This window comes from Nymphalis io, chromosome 13 (assembly GCF_905147045.1).
Source record: "Nymphalis io chromosome 13, ilAglIoxx1.1, whole genome shotgun sequence".
In the NCBI taxonomy this organism is placed as follows: domain Eukaryota; kingdom Metazoa; phylum Arthropoda; class Insecta; order Lepidoptera; family Nymphalidae; genus Nymphalis; species Nymphalis io.
Genome location: NC_065900.1, coordinates 10,035,234 through 10,052,385, shown reverse-complemented (window position 1 = coordinate 10,052,385; position 17,152 = coordinate 10,035,234). Strand labels below are relative to the sequence as shown.

Here is a 17,152-nt window from a genome sequence, read left to right as displayed (position 1 = left end):
GTCGGAAGATGCCCAACTCTTGGAGATTGAGTATCATTACTCCAGTATATAAAGGCAAAGGTAGTGTACAGGACTGCGAAAGCTACCGCGGTATTAAGATAAGGTGGCATATATGCCACACCATGAAACTTTTCGAACGTGTAATCGATTCAAGGCTCCGGCAAGAATGTACTTTCTCGGAGTGTCAATATGGGTTTCGCCCAGGCTGTGGAACCATAGACCCCATCTTCGCCCTAAGAATACTGGCCGAGGCCCACAGGGAAAAGAAGAAGCCGCTGTACATGGCATTTCTAGACCTGCAGAAGGCATTTAACTGCGTCCCACGCCAAATTATCGGGTGGGCTTTGAAGATGAAGAACGTGCCACAACATGTACCATAATTCGGAATCAATAGTAAGGACCACCGTTGGCGACACACACCCTTTCCCGATCACAGTTGGTGTCCACCAAGGCTCGGCCCTGAGTCCTTTTCTGTTCAGTGTAGTGCTTGACGTTGTCACAGTGAAAGCCAATGAGCCGTCTCCCTGGCTCATGATGTATGCTGCTGACATTGCACTGGTAGATGAGGACAAACAGGTATTGGAGCAAAAGGTGAACCAGTGGAAGGGTGTGCTAGAGAGGGGACGTCTGATGCTAAATAATGCGAAGACCGAGTATATGGCCTGTGGCAGTATGGACCCCGAACTATAAAGATAGGCGGAAAATCCGTTATCAAGACGGAAAAGTTTAAATACCTCGGGTCCGTACTGCATGAGTCTGGTACAATCGATCGCGACGTCAGAACTCGAATAAACGCAGCCTGGGCCAAATGGCGGGAAGTCACCGGGGTAATCTGTGATCGCAGGATACCGGTGAAATTAAAGGGCCTTGTGTACAAGTGCATCATCCGACCAGTCTTATTATACGGCAGCGAGACGTAGCCAGCTCTCGCGAGACACGTACAGCAACTTCACGTCGCGGAAATGAAGATGCTGCGGTGGATGTGTAGCGTTACGAGACTAGATCGCATTCGTAACGAGCACATCCGTGGTAGCCTTGGAGTTTGCGATATAGCAGATAAGTTGCAGGAAAGCCGTCTGCGTTGGTTTGGCCACATTAGCTGCAGACCACCAGACTATGTCAGGAACCGATGCCTGGACTTTGTTGTCGAAGGCCCTAGATCCCGCGGCAGGCCCAAGAAGCGCTGGCTCGATGTTGTGAGGGACGATATGAGAGAGCACGATCTCACTGAGGAGGACGCTTTAGATCGGGCAAAGTGGAGGCGTAGATGCAGGAAAGCGGACCCTGGCGTCACTAGGCCGGGAAAACGCTAAGCAGAAGAAGAAGAAGAGTTAAAATAAAGTAACTTATATAACCTGGTTTCCAACTTTCCAACGTCAAAAAACCTTCCTGGGCACCTTTTTTGTTTCTATAATAATATTATACAACAATTTTTGACTTGGCCTATTAATAAATTTAAATTTCATTTTAAAAAAAACTTATATCACTCTATATAAGATTTATATTAATGATAATAAAGCGAGTGGTTAGTATTTGTTTATTTCCAAGCAGGATATGCAAAGATTTAATTGAAATTTCATATACATGAGTATTCAAAATTTATTATGAGTATATAAAGAATTATTAGATTCCATTAATTTAACTCCATTTATCATCTATGCCATTTATCATCTGTGGCTTAGAGCGGCAGAAATGGTTTACACAATTCCTCGAAAGTGTACAATGCTCTAAGCCCTGGCAGCGATACACGCCAGAAAATTCGATTTGCTCTACCTTTAAGGTAATTCGAAGTATTCGCTGTGGTCAGTGTGCCGTTTGCGATACGAATAGGTATTACTGTCCGGCTTGTTTGATTTTCCTTGTAGTGCAGTTTAGCCAACATAATTGACTACTAGTTGGGTTTTCTAAAATTAATTAGAAATGCTATGTCATGTTTTTTTATATGATAGCCAGCTACATACCTCAACTTCGGAAGGATAAAATTAACGTTTTACACATATATTATATCTGAGCTTTACCCCACAATACATTTTATTCATAAATCCTTCAATAATAAAAAATGCGATCCATATGGTACGATCTGAATCGATAATTCGGTGGTTTAATAATAATAAAGTAACAAGCACATACGTTTGCGCACCCCTTTCCTTTTGAAGAGATTTCTACTATCAAGCACCAGATGTATAACGATAAAGACGAATAAAGTACAATATGTGAAAACTCAATAACGGTTGCCAAAGTATGAATGTGCAAGCTTCGATCAAGGTTTTATCTTGGCTAATACATAAATAATAGCATAGACAACAATCTTATAATAAAAAAATAAGTATCTAGCCTAGATTCACGCCGCCCGTTTTATGTTAATACGTCTATCCGCTCATCCAATGGGCTTGTTTCTCGTGCTTTTATTTAAGCATCGTGTATTATCTTTTAGGTCATTGGTCCAGAATAAAAAAGCGTAAATAGATATTTTATTCAACTGTAAACTTTTTAAATAATATGTCACTTATTTTGCTAGCAATTAATACTTCGTGTGATAAATAAATTGAACTAAAGTCATTCTATATTTTTAAACTACATCACAAATTATATATTACTACTAATTATATAAAACAGATATATCCTATTTTGCCTTATCTGTTCTAAGCAATAAGCTAAAAAATATATCCAAATTTCATTGAATAAAATATAAGTACAGACAGTGTTTTCAAAAATCCGAAAGAAATAAACGGATAAAATGACCTGTTTAGTATACATTATTATAGTATTACACTGTAATTCAAAAAAAAATCCATTGTTATATTTGTAATAATAGTATTAATAAAATAAAATTTAGAGTTCTTGAGGTTGGCAACAATTTCAAAATAAACAGAGCCTGAGGTTAAATGAATGAATGTATTTGAACAATAGATCACGATAAATGTCACCTGCTACGAATCTGTTACGAAATAAAAGCTTGAGCGCCATTTAAGTAATGATTTTACATCTTCTGTACTTCTATTTGTAAAATTACAAATTTTCGCCCAAGGGCTCACCTGCGCGTGTGGTCAGTCCGTGATTGGTATCCTATGTAGTTTTCTGTACCCCTGTTAAGATATATGCAACATTTCATAACGATTAAGACGTGTAAGCTTAACAAACAAACAAATAATCAAACTCACTTTCGCATTTTTATTATTAGTTAAAATACTTCGTTTATTGATCAAGATTTAGAAGTTTTACAATATATTACACAACGCTTATATACGCAATAATATAATCTTAATTTAAATAAAATGTTGTTGCAATGTATCCCAAATTCAACAACGTCTCTATCATTCTTTTCTATTCTTAGTTATAAATGAAATAAAGGTTTTAAACAGTATAAAAATGGTATTAGTGTAAGGAGTTTGTATATAAGTCTACATCTTGTAATACACACTACAAAATTAATGTTAATCTAGAAGTAAATATCATGTTATTTTACAGATTTTACTGAGATTGGTTTGAAGAAGGATAAAGATTGTGTATCGTTACCATTAAGGTCTTTAGATCGATAGTCATTATTTCCATTTGTAATCATTAATTTTATCGGCCATACATTTGTTTCGGTCTAGGTAATCTATTTGTGGATGTTTTCCACACCCTCAGAGTACTCTGAGGTTAATCGTTATCAATTCTTATTCCGAGCGTCTAAACGATTTCCTCGTTAGCTTTGATATTGAGATATCGTTTTTTAATTGTTCTTTGAATTTATTTAAATAAATAAGGGAGTATATAAAGTAAAATATTTTATACCTGTGACATCTATACTAAAATAATTTCCTCTTTAAAAAAGTCTCTTCATGTAATTTGTTTTGATAAAAATACGCTATTATTTTGACAAATATGTATACATGTACATGCCTTGTGTGGCTAACTAATAATATAAATAAATATTAACACTTTTCACCCAATTATACATATTTGTAGAACATTTGAAATATTTGCCAAGCGCGAGTATCGAATCCGCGATATAACGAACAGATAAAATTTATTTACCTAATTCAAAGACTAGACTCAAAGAAAATAACATGAATATTGTAAAAGGAAGTATTCTTTGTAAGATTAAATTTTCAAATTTATTTAAAATAATTCGAAACATTTATTTATTGTAAGCACGACTTGCGGGTTGGTCGGAACCACGATCACAACGTGGCGCTGACAGACCGACCCTTGTAATATGGAAATACAAGAATTCATAAATAATTTACCATGCAACATCCGTCTTTAGATACGCGTAGTTAACTTTTTTCTTGTAAAATATAGAGCGTTTTATTAAAAATATATTTTGTGACATTATTTTGTCTTGCAAAAAGGATATCATCTTGGAAATGGTAACGTTATATTATTTTATTGTAATAAATAATTTGACAGTTTCGTCTGATGAAAAATAAAACAGACAAAGGTGAGGTCATAAATTTTAACCTGAGAGTGTCAAAGAAGTGATTATGTCCTGCTGTTTTGCGCAGAATATATTATTGTGCACAATTGTGTGCGCACTCTCATAATCGGATGGGTCGTCATCCGACACGACCGGAAAAGTTCACAAGCAGAACAATATACTTCCAAACGACGGGCTACTACTGAGATTCTTCGACAGAAAAAAACATTTTTTTTTTTACGCAGTGAAAACCTTCAGAATGGTATCCGGCCTTCTAGGGCTTCCTCCCCCTAGGAGGCCGTATATGTGTGATTTTTACAGGATCAGGATCCCCACTCAGCACTTCACGCCGAGCAAGTATCCGACGTATGCTGAGCGGTGTCCCGGTCCTTGCCATAGTGGTGGCACATCATCGCCGTTGATTTGCGTTCGATCTTACGCGTTTGCGCGCTTACTGTTCTTCGCAGAGACGGTTGATTTAACATCTAGAGCACACTCGGAGAGGGCGCGTTTTCACTGTTCTGATGGAGGTTGCGGGTCTGTTGATAGACTTTCGCGTTTTTATCCGCCAGAATGGTCAAGGGAGGAAAGCGCGCTAGGACGATTGCCACCTCTTAGCGCACTATGTGGATGGAACTTTGGATCTTAATATTGCAGCGGCGGACGTTGGACAACCTGTGAGACCAAACGGGCGCACCGTAGAGGGCCATCGATCGCACGACATCGGCATAGAGACGGCGAATTTCCTCCCTCTGTGGATTGAGGTTGTCGAAAAGATAATGATGATGATTAAATTAATTACTATTTAATATTTTTAATAAATATGTGATACATATAAGATAGATAGCCGTTAGCCCGTAATGCCATTTATCATGCGCACGATCTCTGGTTGCCTCATTTTGTCCCACGGACTATGAGAGTGAAACAATAAAGAGGTCACATGTGCTTGCGTAATCAATTGTACAACGTATCTCCTGCGCTGCTAGTTAGTGGGATTGGTCGCTGTGGCGGAATTCCAGTCGATGGGACATAATAGATATTGATTACCTCGCATTACATTTAATTCAACCTCTGAGTACACTTAAAAAAACCTTTTTAACCTTCTTCTTAAAATGCCATCTTCTTTCGAAGGTCAGCGATCGTTAAAGCAACTTCTATCGTTGATGCCGCAGCTCTGATTAAGAAACGAGTCCTTTTTTCAAACCATATCGTTGGTTTTTCAGCCAAAATGTTCTTCTTCGACCAACACTTCATTTTCCATGGATCTTGCCCTGTGTGATGAGTTGTAGTAAATCGTATTTTCGGTTTCTTATGAGGCCGAGATATAGCTATTTAGGATAAACACGATAAATTACAAAAACAAATGGAATCCGATAAAATTAAATATACAGTACAATTATGAACTAAAACCAAGTAGACCTTTAATTATTGTTGCTTTCAAACACTAATGTTTAGACGCTACCTTAATTGCTTCCCAATAATACGAGAGGAATCGATCAATGCTTCAGATGCGAATAATTTATTGCTAATATTCGTCATCTGTCGTTAACAGCTGGTGAACATTTCTCATAAAGCTAACAATTTACTAAGCGAACTTCATATACATTTACTTCAATATTTTACTTACAAACATAATATATATACAAAACTAACTAGAGGCTATGTATACGTAATACCAATAGCAGTAATTTACTTTCGTTCTATGAAAATTCATACTACAATATAAATAATTATTATATGAAAATAATTGTTTATTTTTATTGAATAAAAAGTCAATTGTTATTCTCTTTATAGTTTAACGGTAAACGAGCCAGAAGTGCTGTAAGAACTTACTTCATTATTCACCCGTGAAATGTTGACAAACGAGTTTTGGTAATATAGTTTCTTGATATTATAATTCGTGTATTCTTGAAATATTATAATTTATATTTTTAATGTCGCTTATCACTTTCTGACATTTCGAAAACGATTTCTGCGTTGAGTTTTGAGTTTATTTTTCTAGCCTCGTAACCTACATTCTTTTTTAACAATCATTACTTTGCATCTCTACAGCATTTTGTTGCCGTGATTTTACTTTGTTCTCTATTGTTTGTTTGGTTTATAGTTGTTATGTTTCATTTGTATCCCAAATTCATTTATATATATAATTATTTATTTTAAGAAATATTAAATACCTTAATATGTAATACTCATTGGCGTATCTACAGCATTTTGTTGCCGTGATTTTACTTTGTTCTCTATTGTTTGTTTGGTTTATAGTTGTTATGTTTTATTTGTATCCCAAATTCATTTATATATATAATTATTTATTTTAAGAAATATTAAATACCTTAATATGTAATATTCATTGGCGTATTTGTGATACACTAAAGAAAATAGAATCAAGAGTCACAATCCTCGGCTACCCTCTGCAGTCTCAGTTAGTGAAAATTGTGTCGTGTTGTGAAAATACAGAGATTTTATGGCCTATTTTATGTATTATGTCATACTAGTACAAAGTTGATATTAGTTAGAGCTACATGTATGAGATACAAGGCTAAATTTTTGTTTATAAATGACTTTACATAATTATTATATACAAATGAGAAAATTATAGGCTGGTAGGACTTTTTTTTTTTTCGCTGGAAAAATGCATTTACGCGTTTCCCCCACATGGGGTGGGGGGGTATGTGGGGCTCGCCGGCACTGAAGGCGCCGGAATACCCATTAAGGCTGGTAGGATTGCTGCTGTTGCAATAGTATCTTATCATTTTATGTAATTAAAAAAATTATATACAACGCTATCATATTGTAATATACATTTGTAAATATAACTCTATTTTTACTCTATAAAAATAAAATCGTAATCTTCTTGTCTGTCTGTGCATCACGCAATAATTAATTTTTAGTTTCACATGGCTTTATGTCATGTTCATTGTATTAATATTTTTTAACAATACATTGAAAATTAAATGCTATGATAAAGTGAACTGCAGTTATAAATTTCAAAACTTACAACATTTTCTTTGCTGCGCTACCACTAACGAGTTAGCACGAAGTTCTTAAACAACTACAAAGATCGTATAGCAACTTACTGATATGAAGTTGCTTATTATTGCTAACATTTTACAAAACAAGTATACAAAAGTGTTTAAAAAGCACAAAATAAAACTCATAATATTTTTGGTGCAGTGGTTACGATGCAATCGCTACTAAAACTAACTTATTTAGGCATTAATAGCTGATATGCAAAGCGTAAATGATTTTACGATTGTCTTGAAAGAGTAAAGATACCCGAAGTTTGCGTCAGAAATGTTTCAGTCAACGTTACCTATGAAATTTAGTTATCACTTTTTTTGTCATGACATTAAATGAGTGGTTACATCATATAGATTCGAATTAATGTAATCCATATGAAAATAAACATGTTGATATCCACAATTTAATTTATATAACATGGCTTCTCTTGAACTTTCGTTTTTCTTTTTTTTTTTACTTGTGTTTGTCTTTTCTTTTTTCGTTGTGAATGTGCAATAAAGTTATTTAATAATAATAATAAACTAATACTTTTATTAATTTGATTTACGAACGTAAGTATTTTAATTAGGTAGTAAAGTTTGATCACTTTTAATAGATTTTCACATGTTAGTAATATTTATATTAGTGTATTCAGACTGAGTGTTGTAGTAATATTATGATGTGGGTAGCATTTTGGATTTTTTTAACCTATTCGATTAAAATAAATGATATTTGATAATCATAATAGTCAATTAAACGTAATTCGTAAAAAGTTCTTTGAGAATATTCAAAACAACAAAAAGTTTCTTGATTTATTTCTTGCATGACGTGAATAATTATAAGGCAAATCACCATTATTTCAATAAACTGAAGTAATTTGAAAGACATTAAAAAGCAACATCTCACTTTGAATTCATTTTGTTCGACGAAAGTAACAAAACACAATTCATGCAGAAGTCGGCGCTTTATTAATGATTTATGTTCAAAGTTGCTTCGATCGTTACCAAAACTAGCTGAATTTGTTCGAAACTTCTCCGAATCCCATCATCGAATTTTCATCGTTCCCTCTTTTTGATATCTTCGAATAAAATGTCGACACCCTTTCCTAACTTCGGAAACTTTATCAGATCTTATGAATCAGATCACAAACATTTCAAAGTCGTTTGGCTGCTAACAGCCGAACGAATTTTGTTTTTCTTTTAAAAATTATAACGAGTCTTTTTTATATTTACTTGGTCCAATTTGATTATGTTCGGTGACCAAACCCCTCTAAAATAAAGATTAAAAAGAAAAAATGATTTTTTTTTTTTTTTTTTTTTTTTTTTTTTTTTTTTTTTTTTTTTATAGAAAAGGAAGGCGGACGAGCATATGGGCCACCTGATGGTAAGTGGTCACCAACGCTCTTAGACATTGGCATTGTAAGAAATGTCAACCATCGCTTACATATCCAATGCGCCACCAACCTTGGGAACTAAGATTTTATGTCCCTTGTGCCTGTAATTACACTGGCTCACTCACCCTTCAAACCGGAACACAACAATATCAAGTATTGCTGTTTTGCGGTAGAATATCTGATGAGTGGGTGGTACCTACCCAGACGAGCTTGCACAAAGCCCTACCACCAGTAGGGTCGTTATGTCGTTCCGTGATTATTTTTGTTAAAACAGTTTGAATCAGTGAGCTGAAAGTAACGGATATCCAAATGAGGATCCTAATTAGGGAATATTTTCCCAACTTGAGCGATACAGCACTTAAAGCTTTTTGGTCTCTTCCATACGTGGAGTAAAAAAAAATCCTACAGACCCCTCTATTGTATTGTCTGTCATATAGTCGTAGCAATTGATGTAATTGGTTACAGTGACCAAATAATTACATGCATATATCCTTTGAAAGAGGAAGTTATTATTCTGCATAATTTGTAAGCTGTGCTTCAACATGATGTGTCTTCATTGGAATTTACAATGCAAACTCGTTTCGCAACATGCAAATCGTTGCAACAGGTATATAAATGAATACTAGTATACCAGCTAAGAGTTATATAGTTGGAATAGGACAATCATCATTAGCGATGGGCGTTGAAAGATAATAATTAAATAAAAAATAATTGTTCTTAGATTTGCATAAGTTGCCTCAGTTTTAAAGGCATTTCAAATTATATTTAGTTATTAGTAATAAATTAGCACTAAAAAGCTGCATCGAGCATGCTTGTTATAAAATTGTTTGGGTAAGTTAACATTCTAAAGTTTCTAGAATGGTCAAATTGCTCGCATTTAAACGATCTTTAAGTGCCGTATCTTCTAACTCGTCACTATTCATTTGTAAACGACATCGCGCAATGGACGAATTCAATAACTGTCGGGTCGGGATGATTGAAATCGGTCTTACATTGAGAAATAAATGCGTCTAGTGATGTGAAGCAAACTAAATCAAGAGTTATATATGTATATAAGACAATAAATATTTATGGCAATGAGAAACAACTCGTTTTCATCATAAATGTACCGTTAAACGTGGAAACTATATACCCATCAAACTGGAACACAACGATACTATATATTGCTGTTTGAGAGAATGGTAGCTATCTAGTATATTGAGTGTGAAAAATCGAACGTAAAAACTAAGCGATCTAAGAAGAATGGGCGAAAGGAACTCACCGGAATTTTTCGTCTTGTGAAAACAATTAATATTTACGGCTTATTATATTTATATTCAAAATTCCCTTGAAGCAGTCGTGTCATTCCGAAGATCTATTTTCTAAGCAGTCACGACTGCCGATAGAATATCTGATTTTCGGGGTTTTTCCTATCAAACTAGCCGAAAGCCGGCACAAATACTGGTGGTAGGGCTTTGTGCAAGCTCGTCTGGGTAGGTACCACCCACTCATCAGATATTCTACCGCAAAACAGCAATACTTGATATTGTTGTGTTCCGGTTTGAAGGGTGAGTGAGCCAGTGTAATTACAGACACAAGGGACATAAAATCTTAGTTCCCAAGGTTGGTGGCGCATTGGCTATAAGCGATGGTTGACGTTTCTTACAATGCCAATGTCTAAGGGCGTTTGGTGACCACTTACCATCAGGTGAACCACATGCTCGTCCACCTTCCTATTCTATAAAAAAAAAAAAACAAAGCAAGTATATAAAAGATTCCAAGATAGAAGATATATATATTATATAAAACAATACTTTCAAGATGGTACATTCAAAGTATATTTTTATTTACCGAAATTTTACTGATGTCGTAAAATATTAGACAAAAGCCGGTTAGGATTTTAAATGGAATAACTTTCGTTAAATACAATTTACAAGAGTAATTGTTTTATTCTACTAGAGTGGACCTCTGAGGGCGATCTAGTTAAAACTTTTGCTTTTATACAAAATTAGACCCGTCCCTTCTAAACGTTATACTTATTTGTAAATATATATAATATTATAATACGGTTCTTATATCAAATATAATTAAGTCTAAAATTCAACGAACATCTCTTAAATGGTAGATCGTCTTTATTTTTTTATCGTCAAGGTGTTTCGTTGCATCTCATCATGTTGACAATTTCAAGCTACTATGTTCTTCATTAATGCATATTTAGGTGAAATCCCGCAGTTATATTGTTATTGGACACTGAATCACCGGTTCACACGGAATCTTACTAAGAGCACCGGTTTCCTTTAAACGATAATGCGTAAACGATAATAAGTAATTATTTTTTCCTAAAATAGTTACATAATTTAGAAAATTGTAAAAACATGTATTAGAAACGAAATAAAACAATTTATCGATGAAAAAATTAAGCTAATAATATAATAAATCTAAGGTATTATTTTGCCATAAATTATTTTCCTAGGACTGGCTGAGATTTAATATAAGCTCAGGTAAATCTGGACTAAGCTGCGGTAGTAGGTAAACTAAACTTACCGCTGTATAAATAATGTCTTATAAATTGCGTCCGCCATCGTTTTCTAATTTATAAACAAATATTGAACAAACTTGTTCGTTTATTGTATCAGAAAGTTCGTAAAGGAAGCTCTAGGCAAGGTTCGATTAATCAATATGGGGCAAAATTGGATAATAGAAATTAACCTTAACTTAAGTTTTACAGTTCTGTAGTTGATTTTCAAGTATAAGCATATGAAAAAGCCTTAAAACTTTAACAAATATTCATCACAATCACAGGAATGCATGCATATAAGCAGCCTTATTATAAATTAGGACTGCGCAATTATTATTAATAATTAATTTTCCATTACCAAATATAAACAGTACGTCAGTAATTCTGATAGAACTTTCCATTTAAGCTACCAGATATCACGCCTCCATCTGTTCGAAAAGTAAAATCCTTTTCCACCAACGTTTTTGTAAAAAATAGTGAAATAAAATTCGATTGGTTAAAAGTTACGCATGTGTCAGTAGATCGGACAGATTTTGTCGATGGGATGCGCCGTGTGTCTCCATAAAAGGTTTATGTTCCGTGAAGCGAACGGCATTCCAAATGCCCGATGTGTGAATGTTTGGACTAAATGCGTGGGATTTTGTGGCACTTTACCCTGAATTCAGTTATACGGAATTGTTTTTCTATGTACCGTTAAGTTAGTTTAAAACGTTAGAAACTTCATTAATTCATTAATTGAACGATACATATTAACATGATTAAATGTAAAAAAAAAACTTATTCTGCTGTCAAACTAAAGGATTCGATTCTTAAGGGTATTTTTTATGTATATATCACAGTGGACATAAAAACAAACCATTTAATATTCCATGCGTTTTGCTAATAGATTGAGTATATTATGATACCAAACCTATTAGCAAATAATTTCCTTATTTGTAATACAACATTATTTAACTTACCTACTTATGTATATCCTTTCATTTTAATTCTGATAAAAACATTAAGGCTGACATTTTTTAAGTATCTATAATGATAAATTGTTATAAATATCGACTAATGATGCCCAATGATTTAAATAGACCTGTTTTCAACTAGCAATAATCGCACCTAAGATTAACCTCATTGGTTATGATATTGCCTCTGCGCAAAGTTGATGTGAATAGACCACTGTGATCTTGAATTGACATATGTCTATTTCAATTGACTGCTACTGCCATTAAAATAATATCGAATCTACTATTGGATAATTATTTTTTTAAAGAGTTAATAAGAAATTTGTTCAAGTAAGGTATATTATTTAAAAAAAAATTAAACCGTTACAGAAGTTATTAAGATGTAACAAGTTCATACACAACACGTACTGGATGCAAGGATTGAAAACGGAACGTGATCTTTTGTAAGAAATAAGAATATTCAGTAAAGTGCATCTCTTCGGGCAGTGCATTCCCGAGACGATTTATGAATATAAATGAGATGAAACTGATACTACAGCTATATAAATTGAATTCCAGTACGTGTCTCATGAGACTGAACGAGCTAAATTGTCGATATCGCAATGGACAAACGTAGTCGATTTTTAATTAACTCCGCATGTAGGAGTTTATTGTAGAGATACGGTTTTTGATAGTCCACACATTTCTGTACAATTTGTGCTCCTTAAAGTTTGATTTTTTGCTTTTTTAAGATGAATCGCTGTGTGTGTGTGTTTGTGTATGTGTGCATGTGTGTGCATGTGTATTTTACGTATGATTATATATGATATCGACTTAAGTAAATTTAATAATTTTATGGAATATAGTAAGTTACAACAATGTAATAATATTAGCAATAAATATGGATGTATCTTAGATTTAGTACTAACTACTCTAGATCATAATAATATTAAAATATCATCCGATACGGAACATCTAGTTCCCATGGCTGCATACCACCCGCCCCTAGAGATATTGCTCACACTTCCTAGAACAAAACAAAATCCAACGTCTCCGACACCAAGAGAATATTTAATCACGGAGTGGAACTTTCGGCAAGCAGATCTCCATAGCTTGTACGTTGATATTGCTAATATTGACTGGACCGACTTACTTGAAAAACATCATTTAAATTTAGACTTAGCCGTAGATATGCTATATAATAAACTTAATAGTGTTATTAGTACACACGTTCCTACAAGAACAATAGTCAAAAGTAATAAATATAATTACCCAAAATGGTATACCAAAGAAATAATATATTATATAAAATTAAAATATTTTAATCTAAAAAAGTTTAAGTGTTATGATTTGGAGTTTAATAGGGAACTTTTTAAATACTATAGAACTAAAGTCAAGGATCTTATAAATATAGAATTTAAAAATTATATATCTAGGGTTGAAAACAATATATATATAGAACCATCAAGTTTTTGGCAATTTGTAAAGGAAAAACGTAAAACTAGGCAGCAGATAAAAACATATACTTATAAGAATAAAGCTGTAGAAGGGCAGAAAGCTATTGATTCATTTGCTAAATATTTCAGTTCTGTGTTTCATGATTCTTCTCCTCTGTTAGACGTAAAGATAGCTGAAGCAGAGGCTAATCGCTTTGGTTGCCAATCTACGGTAACCATCGAAAAAGTGACAGTTGCTGAACTCAGATTTGCAATACGGCGACTAAAAGCTTCAACTGCTTTTGGTCCTGACAACATACCTCCCTTTCTAGTAAAAGATTGCTTGTCAGCTTTGGAAGTGCCGTTACTTCATATATATAATCTTTCAATTAAACAATGTTTATACCCTAGCAAGTGGAAAGTATCCCGAGTAACACCTATTCCAAAATCGGGCTCGTCCACGGATATAACAAATTATAGACCAATCGCTGTTCTTTGTGTATTTGGAAAGATATTTGAATCGATTCTTAATAACATCATTTATATACAAATAAAGGGGCAATTAAGTGATTGCCAGCATGGGTTTCGTCCTGGACGCTCCACATTGACTAATCATACAGAATTTGTAGATTATATAAGTACTAAAGTTAAGTCTGGTTGTCAAGTAGATGCCGCCTACTTTGATTTCAAAAAAGCCTTCGATCTTGTAGATAATGATGTACTTTTAAACAAATTTGCTTTATTAGGATTTTCAACTTCGCTCTTAGAATTGATGGCTCACTATTTAAAAAATCGAAGACAGTTTGTTAAGCTAGACGGGTATAAATCGGAAGAGTATTATACACGATCAGGGGTTAGTCAAGGTAGTACCTTGGGTCCTATGCAATTTTTGATGATGATAAATGATTTACCTAGTGTTATCTCTAATGCCAAATGCCTTATGTTTGCTGATGATTTGAAACTGTACCTATCTGTAACCGAGACTAAAGACTGTGTAGCGCTACAACGTGATATCGATGCCGTAGTTGACTGGACTATAAGAAACAAATTATCATTTAATAATTCAAAATGTAAAACTATCACTTTTTCTAGATCTCGTAAACTTATTAAAAATATATATAATCTGTCTGACACACCAATGGAACATGTACCCAAAATCAGGGATTTAGGTGTTATAATGGATAGAAAACTAAATTTTCATGACCATATACTTAAAACATGCAAAGATGCTAATAAATGCCTTGGTTTCATTATTAGAATATCATCGCAATTTAAGAATACCCAAGTAATAGAACAATTGTATAATGCCTATGTCCGTAGTAAATTAGAATATAATGCAATAGTTTGGAGTCCGCTTGAGGCAATGTATAGTATAATGTTAGAAAAAATTCAACGAAAATTCTGTAGATATTTATTTAAACGTAAATATGGATATTACCCTTTTCTCTATCCTTCAATGTTTGTGTCAGGTATGGTTGGTCTAGATTCACTTCAGCTTAGACGGGAAGCCGCACTTATAAAATTTTACTATTTAATTCTAGTGCATAGGGTGGATAGCACTGCTGTACGCGAATCAATATATTTATATGTTCCCGACAAATATATGCGTGGTGTTGGAAGACGGCAACATAGATTGTTTTGCTATCCACCTATGTGGCATTCTCCCCAAGCTAGCAACAGCCCCACTGCTAGGGCTGTTAAACTTTTAAATGACTTCGTACGTTGTCGAGATGTAGACATATTTTATGATCCCTTTTATACTATGTTCAAACAAATTTATATATTTCAGAATTTTAAAAATTAATTTTGTGGTTCCTAAATAGATTTAAGCTTATTTTGTTTACAAATTTTAATTCTATATTTGTTTTACTAAATTTTATTTTATTTATCCTTGTAGTATGTTATGTTATATTAGTATGAATAATTAAAAAATGTTGAGTAATTAGTGTAGATATAAGCGACTTGGTGTAAATACTGTAATGCTTATATTTTCAAATAAAGATTATTATTATTAAGACAAATTGACTTGAAGTGCAGACGTCTTAATTTGATTATGCAGTATTAGTGCTATATATATAAGTATATATATAGCACTAATACTGTATATATATATATATATATAGTATATATATATATATATATATATATATATATATATATATATATATAGTGTATATATATATATATATATATATATATATATATATATATATATATATAGTGTATACCTTAAAAAATGCATAATAGCACAAGTGGATCTTGCACTTGTACTATTATGCAGAATTCTGTAATAATAATCGTGCGGAATGATATTGTATTTCGGTATTAACATAAAAAGTAGATAAATATTGTCTCTAAGAACATCAAATACAGATAAAAATGTGGATTTGTATCAAGTCTTATGAATTTTCTGCATTTAATCATTATTTAATTTTTTTAATAACTCGAACATGTTACATGGTAGTATAAAATTACTCAATAAAATTCGTATCTTAACAAGCAAATGTGCAACTTTGCAGCAAGCAATTGTTACAAACCACTATTATATGGTACAACTCAAACATACTCGTATGAAGTTTTAAGAATACATCGAACAACTTACATTGTAACAAAAACTCATCTCGGTCTTGGCAGAGTTGCAAGTTGTTCGTATTATAATGGAAACTACGAGGTTTCTGGTTGCTGTTTGCTATGATACATTGTCTATTTCAGGATAAAGGTGGAAATCAATAACTTAACTTTGATTTGAATCTAGACGAGAATAGAACACGTTTCAATTGTTTCGTTATCTTCAGTTGCACTAGTATATTTTAACTAACGAGATTCTGTGCATGTATGTCACTCATCAGATATTCTACCTCAAAACAGCAGTTGTTGGTATTGTTGTGGTCCGGTTTAAGGGGTGAGTGAGCCAGTGTAATTACAGGCACAAGGGACATAACATTCCAAGGTCGGTAGCGCATTGGAGATGTAAGCTATGGTTAACATTGCTTTCAATTACAATGTCTATGGGTGGTGGTGACCATTTACCATCAGGTAGCCCATTTGCTCGTCCATATATATATATATATATATATATAAAGAAATATATATATATATCTTATATATCCTCGATTTTAAATTCATATAATATTGTATTTTATTATATTTAGTCTATGAATCTAAAGTTACGTTACAAATTAGTACGAAATAGTAGTTTATTATATAGAAAAATACAAGAAAGGATGAATCATAGATTTAAGGAGAAAAAATAAACTAGTAGAGGATTTGGAAAACATCATCATAATAAATATATACACATAATATATTGAGTTTTAAAAACTAATTTGTAATATTTACAATAGTTTAAGTATTCATAATGTTCATTTATAAGTTACTCCAAAAAAATAGAATATAAGAATTTGATTACTAACAAAATTAAGACAAAATAAACTTGAGCTGCGACAAAAAATCTGTTTTTATTAGACAAGATCAAGTACCTGTAAGTCGAGTTAT

At 33.1% G+C, this 17,152-nt stretch overlaps 1 pseudogene; it reads right to left on the bottom strand.

The window, feature by feature from the left end:
• Positions 1-12,314: 12,314 nt before the first annotated feature.
• LOC126773098 (U4 spliceosomal RNA) lies at positions 12,315-12,441 on the bottom strand (annotated as a pseudogene).
• Between the last annotated feature and the right edge of the window lie 4,711 nt (positions 12,442-17,152).